Genomic DNA, 9185 nt, shown 5'->3' with positions numbered 1-9185 from the left:
TTTTGTCCATATACTTTGTATATAGACTTTCTATAGACGAAAGTCGAAAAGATTTCAATTTCTTTTTGTCTACTCGCAGTCTATAGAAAAAATTAGATAAGGTGTTTGTTTCTTCTTTGTCTATTTCCCCTCTATATGGACTACCTGTAGAGGAAAGGCGATACAGTTTCTATTTATTTTTGTCCATACTTTGTCCATAGACTCTCTATATTATGGGCAATAGTCGACAAGGTTTCTATTTCTTTTTCTCTACTCCCGGTGTATTGAATGTCTATAGAAGAAAGTCGATAATATGTAATTCCGAGTTCCCATACCCCCCGCCCTCTGCGAACGCGATGATATGGCGCTGGTTCATGCACGACGGCACCGCAACCCCGGCGCGGCGGGAAAACCGTGCAGACTGCTAGTCTGCGTTCGGTGCAGCTTCCCCGAACGAGGATCGCGGCGGAGCAGGCACTGTCTGAGTCACCAATGTCTTCCAGGCACCCGAAGGCCCTAAACCTGGCTGCTTCCCGGACGCACAGTTCGCGAAGACCAGGTGGTGAAGGTCAGATGGTGATGATGTGGCAAAGGTGGTGAATAAGTGGCAAAAGCCGGCAGACCAGGTGGTGAATTCACCACCTGGTCTGCCTCTGAGTTGTCGTGGTCTTGCATGTCTATAGATTAACAATAGACAAACATCGTTAATCTGGGCCCAACCCGTGTACGCTGTAAGCAAGCGCAGGTACCGGTGGATAATACTTAGCTGCGTTTGATATAAGCCACTGAAGTTGTATACTGCTAAGATTGCTGTAGAGCCTATTTGTAGACATTAGTACGCACATAGTGTATACCTCCGCATTTGTTGACCACATGATATGATCTACGTAGTCGCGCTCGGCAATCCCAAGACAGTCTTCACAGTTGTCGCACCACTTTTGCGGCAGTAGAATAAAGAAAGCAAAACGCCGATCCAATTGTTATAATAGATGTTATGAACGCCAGCTTCAGCTACAACTGGATTCCAAACAGGCATCAAGCTAACAGCAAAGACACTCGTAATGTTTGTAGCTGACAACGCGGACTTTGTGAATGTGCGATGAACCGATGTCGTGCATGTGGTGTTCGCGTTGTGTGTCGTCCGATTCTCGGATACTTTTCACATTGTCTTCATATCTCGGCTGCGTCACTAACATCGGGCGGTTTTTTGTTGACTGATATCCCGCACTATAAACCCATCAAAGTTTCTCATTCACTTGAAATAGGTGCCAAATTCTCTGAGCCCACCCAGTGTTTCGCCGGCGGTATGCCTGCGCAGCCTCGCATATGAGTACCTCAATGCTGTACTGATTGCTTTGACCTATCATGGGAACAGAAAAGTAGCACTAACATACGTGCGGGCATCACATTTGGCGGTAGGCTGGAAGATATGCTACAAGTACGCTGTATTACTAATCGACGCTGGCAATAATGCGTCTGAAACGTCTGAAGGGCCCTGTAACGGCTTTTACAAACAGCGCATTCATGTTAGCGTTCCAGTCTCATACGATAGCCCACAGCGTTTGTCATGCAACCTGCCAGCGCATTTCCTTCGTCCATGAAAAAAGATGAATTATGGTGATAAAGATGCATAAGCCACCCGTTCCGGAGCGCATGGCGCGCAGGGAGAGAGAGAAAGAGACAAAAAAAAAAAATGAAGGAAAAGGCGCTCACACTCTTCCGAGCGCGCACGCCCTCGGGCGCGGAGCTCCTGCGCATGCTCGGAGCTCTTGCGCATGCGCGGCGGTGCGTCGTCTCAACGAGTGCGCCAGGCACGTAAACGGTTGTATCGGTGTGCGGTGTCTGCCTGAACGTTGGTGTCTGTGTATGCGTGTCTTCTTTGTGGCATCACACGTCAACTACACCGGACGGTAAGCTTTAGCAAATGTTTTGCGTCAATAGCTAATGATTATGTGAGCGCATTTCGTAGCGCGAAGCGGCTGCATGTAGCGCAGGCGACTCGGGTATAGTGTCGGTTTGTCGTTGACATGGTTTGATAACGCGCTCTTGTTCTCGCTTCTACTATACGGAATGTTTTACGGCGAGCGATCGCCGTAAAATCGCCGTTGATTTTAGCATTATAGTTTAGGTGCGTAAAGAAGGTAGTACACCATGTTTTAACTTGATACTGAGCTACCACTAGGCGGATTGTGTATGTTGGGCAGCCAGTGTGGTAGATCTCATTTCGTGGCGCTTGATCCCGCCTCGATGAATGCTGCGCCGCATGTGTAGTGAAATTCTCGTGACACGCTTTACGTGTATATCTCGAAATTGTGTTGGCATCAAGAATGTTCAGACAGACACGTATAGTTGCCTAACTGCTAACGTACTCGGATGAAAGGCCGTGTTTGCGGGGCATGCATCAGCAGTGTGTGCGCTGCCGTTCTCGCATTGTTTAAAAGTAGCAGTATTTTTAAGGTTCCTGGCAACCAATCTAAATAATTTTGGGAAGTTACCGCAAGCAAAACACGAGACTTGAAGAAATATCAAGCAGAAATCACTAGATTCACCCAATCTATTTATATGCAACCACAAACGCCTTTGGAGCATGAAACCTGCGATAAGCTCAGTCACTCGCAGCTTCGCAACTTAGCCGAAAAAATTGGAGAACAATAAATTAGTCGCTCCGAGAAGCACCTTTACACATTTCAAACTGAAGGCATTGCGTTTGACGGTAGTTGGAAGATTTGTTTTTTGTCTCTTTTTTAAACAGTTTAGCAGCAGAAGTTGTCTTTCGAGCTATATGAAAAGCGTTAAGCGCCTTTCGATGCTTCGGCGTTATGCAGTTTACGTGCTCTTAATCACTAGGCAGCTGCTGGCGCAGATTCGCATTGTGCCAGTCGTGCATGGTATGAAGCCCTTGTCGTGCGTAATAAGTGTTCCGGTTTTCATTACTGTTGCATGTAGTGCCGTCGTCTTGGACAGACTGCATACTATATGCGCTGTACAAAAGAAAATAGAGCCAGATTATCAATTTGGTGGTCTTTTCTTAGTAGATAACGCACAGATTATTCAAATAATTCAGTGGACATTGCATTTGTTCTACCCTTATCAACACACCTAAGAGATCGTAACATGTTTTAGTTGATAAGTAACCTGATCAGTACGCCCCCATTCATGTGCATTCTACTGAAAGTGTGGCAAATGTATTCATCTCGAAGTATGAGAAAAGAGACATTGCAGACTGTTCTAAGCGGAAATAAATTGCAAATGTTAACGTGATTGTTCAAAACTGCAGTCAGTATGCTGAGCATGTTCGTTCGGCACGGGCATATTGCATTAACACCTGAAAAATGTGCAGAGTCCAGCCGGGTATCTTTGTTTCAACAATTATTATTATGGGAATCGTTTGGGATTCTCGCATTTCTTTTATTTTTATAAGTACACTGTGTGTCACGTGAACCTGTCTTGAAACGAAACGTACCGTTACTGGCACCGGCGACCATTACGGTTGTCTAACTGCTTATCATACTGTAGTATAACGAAACATCATAATGGTACTGATTAATATTGCCATGTAGTCTTTAGTCAGAGGTAAACAAAGTTAACTAGAGGCATAAGTGATGAGAGCATATTATATGAAAAACTACTATTGAACCGTAAAAATAACTCATTGTATAGTTTTCCCTCACATTGTTGCATTTGTTTTACGTGTGTCTCTGTGTCTTCCGTGCTGTACTCGTGTGGCCATCAATTACGAACTTGCCGAAGCCCTTGTCAGCTTTATTAAACAAGGGATTCATGTCAGTTGCATCTAATACTACATGTCAAGTGACTGACGTGTTATTCGTTTTATCAAAATATTATGGACTGGCAGTACTTGGCAAGCATTAAACCACAATATTTTTTTATTGCACTTAAGCTGCAGGCGTCATAGATTGCCAGAAAATTTTCATGAAAACAGCCAGGGAAGGCTTGGAAAAAGATCGGGAAATTTTAAAATGGCCACATAGGTATGCTGTCTCGTTATATGTCATACAAAGTTTCCGGAGAATCTCTGTGTTAAACATATTTTTAAAACGTTTCACTTCATAAAAATTGAGGGAAATTGGTTCTATTTATTTAAAAAAAAAAAGAAAGTCAAGCATACTGACAAGGCATTTCTTACTCAATATGTTTTTTTTGCGTTAGCTAAACGTCCTGAACCTCGATAGCCTAGAAAAAATTTTCATCTTTCAAAGCACCTTAAATAATTTACTGTCATAGAATTCATTCGAACTATACTATCAGTTCTGTTTCCTAGGAGGTGCATATCTTTCGTGCCATGACACAAAGTGCTCGTGTGGTATTTCGGGTGCTCATGTGGTATACCTAACTTGGAAACCTGTTAGCATGCCCAAGAGGCCTCATTACCTGTAAGAAATTAAGTGACCATATCAGTACAATCAACCCATCTGCCTTCTGTTGAAGTTATGGCCAATGACCCATTCATTTAAAAGTATTAGAAAGACATTTAAATGTGTATTAAGCAAAATAAATTACAATCTTAGGCATGATACTGAATATTCCAGTCACGTCTTCTGAAAATATCCCTCTGCACGGGCATACTTAACTACCAGCCAAAGAAAATGTACAGACAGCCCAACTGGGTAACGTTTCAGCAATAAATATAGAGACCATTTGGGATAAGTACATTAATGCATCATATATGAACTTTTCATAAAAGGGAACATACTGTTGCTGGCACGAGCAGCAGTTGTGACTGTTTAATTGTTCACCATACCATGCAAGAAAACATTGTATAAAGGTACTGATTTGTATTGACAAGCAGCCATTAGTCATAGTTAAACCGCATTAAGTATTGACTTAGATGGTTTGAGCAAATATATTAAGCTGCCTAATGAACATAACAAAAAATACACACTTGTTATTTTTGCCTCATTTTGCTGCATCTACTTATTTGCAGCATACACCTGCAGCACCTTTGGGACTAATGACACAAAGGTCAAGGCCAGCCTGGCGACCATGCTTGCCAAGGAGTAGTGTAAATATTTAATCTGTTTCCATAATAGCATAAGACATGAATTTAAGGAATTCATCTATTATATCCAGCAATAAAAACTGTTAATGCATTGCCGGTGCATTTGTTTTATTTTTTGCGCTGCATGATTCAGCACTATATGAATTCTTTCTGTTTATGCAACATATATAAAAGTACAGCTGGTTCAGGAGCAATATTAATCTACTAACGGTAATGCATAAGTGCAGATGAAAAGGAACAGGTGCACATGCATAAACACATTCAAAACGTTTTGCTACCGCATGTAAAGAAAAATGTGAACTAACTTGTAGATAGCCGCTATGGAGTTATGGCCTTATACACTCTTTGTAGACTTGTCTATAAAATGTCTGTGTCTTGGAGTGTCTATAGATTAATGAAAATTCATGTTTGTTGACAAATGTCTGCAGAATGTCATAGAAAAAAGTGTATCGGATTATGAAGTTCTGTTTTTGTAGACTGAAGTCTATAGAATGTCTATAGACTATCTATATACATTTGTCTATAGACATTCCATAGACTTCAGTCTACAAAAGTAGAACTGTATATATAGTTCTACTTTTGTAGACTGAAGTGTATAAAATGTCTACAGACAAATGTCATCTATAGACATTCTATAGACTTCAGTCTACAAAAGTAGAACTGTAAGCCTATACACTTGTCCATAGACATTCTGCAGACAACTGTCTACAAACATGAATTTTAATTAATCCATAGACACTCCATAGACTCGGACTTTTTATAGACTAGTCCATAAAAAGTGTATGGCCATAAGTCTATAGACAGTCTATAGACTCAGACTTTTTATAGACTAGTCCATAAAAAGTGTATGGCCATAAGTCTATAGACAGTCTATAGACAATCTATAGACTCAGACTTTTTATAGACTAGTCTATAAAAAGTATGGCCATAAGTCTATAGACTGTCTATAGACAGTGTATAGACAGTCTATAGACTCAGACTTTTTATAGACTAGTCTATAAAGAGTATGGCCATAAGTCTATAGAATGTCTATAGACAGTGTATAGACAGTCTATAGACTCAGGCTTTTTATAGACTAGTCTATAAAAAAGTATGGCCATAAGTCTATAGACTGTCTATAGACAGTGTATAGACAGTCTATAGACTCAGACTTTTTATAGACTAGTCTATAAAAAAGTATGGCCATAAGTCTATAGACTGTCTATAGACAGTGTATAGACAGTCTATAGACTCAGACTTTTTATAGACTAGTCTATAAAAAGTGTATGGCCATAAGTCTATAGACTGTCTATAGACTAGTCTAAAGAAATGTCTATAGACGGTCTATAGACTTCATAGACAAATGTCTATAGACTGTCTATGGACTTTCTATAAAAATTTTTGTAAGGGTAGACACAAAAGGTTGTATTAAACCTGCCATATACAACGCCATGCGGCATCGATCGCAATGGAAGGGAAACAAGCAGACGAGCTGTATCTGCTGGTGCCTTCTTTGCGCTCTCAAGTATTGCACGCCGTCTATAACTCACCGGAAAGTGGACATCGGACAGCGAGCCACTTTGCGCAAGGCTCAAGAGAGCTTTTGGCGGACGAAGATGAATGGCAGCGTTCGCTACTTCTACGGCTTCCCTTGCTCACACCCACGCTCGGAATCGACCACCCCGGACAATCCCCCCATGCAAGACCAGTTTGCGTTTTCTTCCTTTTCTTTTTCTTTCTTTCCGCCCCGTTCCTACCAATCTGTTATTAATTACACCTTTTCAAGTTGCCACGCGCCGCATTACCACCCTATCTTTATCTGTAAGTCGAATTGGTTTACGGGTATCAACACAAATTTAATAACTTTGAGGAAACAGCTCTGATTTTTTCAAGTTAGAGCTTCGTCATTCTTCTACAAGTCTGCTTGAAGCGGAGGCGCGAGCTCACGAGAGAAGTTCGATCCCATCGAGAAACCATTTTTCGCTGCCGCGAACTTTGCACTTATGCGCCCCAGTCAGCACCGAAGCACCACGTCAAGTCAGCCTTGCACTCAAGCCAACGACCTCACCGATGAATTCTAGGAAATTATGATAAACTGCCACGTTGCAAACTTGCAATGTTCTTTATCCATTTGCGTCACTTAGTCCTCTTCTGCCGTCGACTTAATTTAGTTTCCCTTTAAATCCCGTCTGTTACTGAAAGTAGTTACCTGAGCCCATACTGAAAAAAAAAAAAAATTCGCAAGAAGTGTTCGTCAGGGCAGATGCCAGAAAATTGTCATGTTGGATATGTCATAGCATAACAACTATATCAACACTTAGAGTGAAACCTTGCGGCCGACCAATAGCAAAGCTTTGTGGAATAGGCCGCCTGCTGTACGGGCTAAATCCAGTTTTTCCTCTCATGACATTAGTCATGTGGCCATTACTTTCACGCCGATCCCTTTGTCACTCGCTGCGAATTCCTGAGCCCGAGGTCGCATTGTTGCAGCCGTGCGTGTAGCTCTTTCATTTGTTTATTAAAAAGTGGTTCGTACCTTGCGAGGAGGGGCGATAACGTTTACCGAAGAGTAAGGACAGGTATGTATGTCGCATCCCCTCACACCTGGCACGATACAATGCAACTACTACATGTCATGACACCTGGTGGAATTCAGCGCAACTGCAATGCGAAATGTGCACGTGTCGAGACTACGTGGCGCGCAGCTCACATCGCGTGACACCTCGAGCGCTGGACCGTGTGCATAAGGCATGTTTCCGCAGCAGCTAGCAAGTGCTGTCACGGCGCAGCGGCAGAGCAGCCGACTCCCACGCACAGGGCCTGCCTTTGAACGCGGCGGGAACTTCATATTTTTATTCTAACAACCCCAGCAATTCCGGACATCACCTTTAGCTGGCAGCTTTTACGCCACGTGACGCACGGACCTTCAAGATTCAAATTTCGCGCCATGACATACGCCGTGTACTGACGAAACAAGGATCATCATCATCATCATCATCATCATATTCATGTCCACTGCAGGACGAAGGCGTCTCCCTGCGATCTCCAATTACCCCTGTTTTGCGCCAACCGACTCCAATAGCACCAGCAAATTTTCTAATTTCGTCACTCCATCTAGTCTTCTGCCGTCCTCTACTGCGCTTCCCTTCTCTTGGTACCCATTCTGTCACCCTAATGGTCCGACGGTTATCTAGTCTGCGCATTACATGACCTGCCCAGCGCCATTTTTTTCTCTTAATGTCTATTAGAATATCGTCTATGCCTGTTTGCTCTCTGACCCAAACTGCTTTCTTTCTGTCTCTTGAAGTTATGCCTAGCATTCTTCGTTCCATCGCCCTTTGCGCGGTCCTTAACTTGTTCTCAAGATTCTTTGTCAGCCTCAAAGTCCCTGTGCCATATGTCAGCACCGGTAAAATGCACTGATTGTATACTTTCCTTTTCAATGATAACTTGTAATGATAATGATATGAAATATCAATGATAATGAAACAAGAATACACATAATGAAAAAAAAACTGGACCCCACCAACAGCTTTCCCGCCGACCGCGAATCTGGAATGGCTGATCGGATAATCACCGCAAGTATACAAGATGAGCGGCCGGCTAGTCGACTGTGAAGCAGCAGTTTTGCTCCTAATTGATAGACGTTTAGACGCTCCGTCGCACTTCAACGAAGCGGGCGCAGAAAAATTTTTTTGTCCGATCAGAATGTCGTGTGGCTTCCCTGGGCGTCTTATAAAATCAAAAACGTTCTTTTGTCGCTACACTTCTCGCGCACTCTAAGAAAAATTCCTAAGTTTACGGCAAATCTGCTGGTAATGTGAAACCGAACGCTTTCCCGTAAATAAAGAACGGTCATTTCCGTAGAACGGACAGCCGCAAAAGAGAGACCATAATACAAAATACCAGTACTTTCGTATCTAGAAAACGGAAGACTGTATGCTGATCTGTACTATAACCGTTAAAGTGCAGGTGCTTCTCGTATTCAGAAAACGAAAGACTCCGTATGCTAAATCTGTGCTATATCGGTTAAAGTACAGGCGCTTCCCGTATTTCGTCTCACACAACATATTCAGTGTTTGAAGAATGTCCCATCGGGGACAACATTGTGCAGGATGCACCAGCATCGACCGAATTTTATTGCTGCACTGTCTGCAGGGATCCGCCGCGCTAACATCTGCGTTCGGAATGTGCATACGTGACCCAC

The 9185-nt window shown here is 42.7% G+C and overlaps 1 long non-coding RNA gene across 1 annotated transcript; it reads left to right on the top strand.

Annotated features, from left to right (window-relative positions):
* The first annotated feature begins 911 nt into the window (after positions 1 to 911).
* Positions 912 to 5090, top strand: LOC140215196 (uncharacterized). The gene is made up of 2 exons (XR_011892139.1): positions 912 to 1889; positions 4925 to 5090. It is a non-coding gene; the product is annotated as an uncharacterized lncRNA (long non-coding RNA).
* Positions 5091 to 9185: the final 4095 nt, after the last annotated feature.

This window comes from Dermacentor andersoni, chromosome 1, assembly GCF_023375885.2.
Source record: "Dermacentor andersoni chromosome 1, qqDerAnde1_hic_scaffold, whole genome shotgun sequence".
Classification (NCBI taxonomy): domain Eukaryota; kingdom Metazoa; phylum Arthropoda; class Arachnida; order Ixodida; family Ixodidae; genus Dermacentor; species Dermacentor andersoni.
This window is presented reverse-complemented; position numbering and strand designations above follow the sequence as displayed.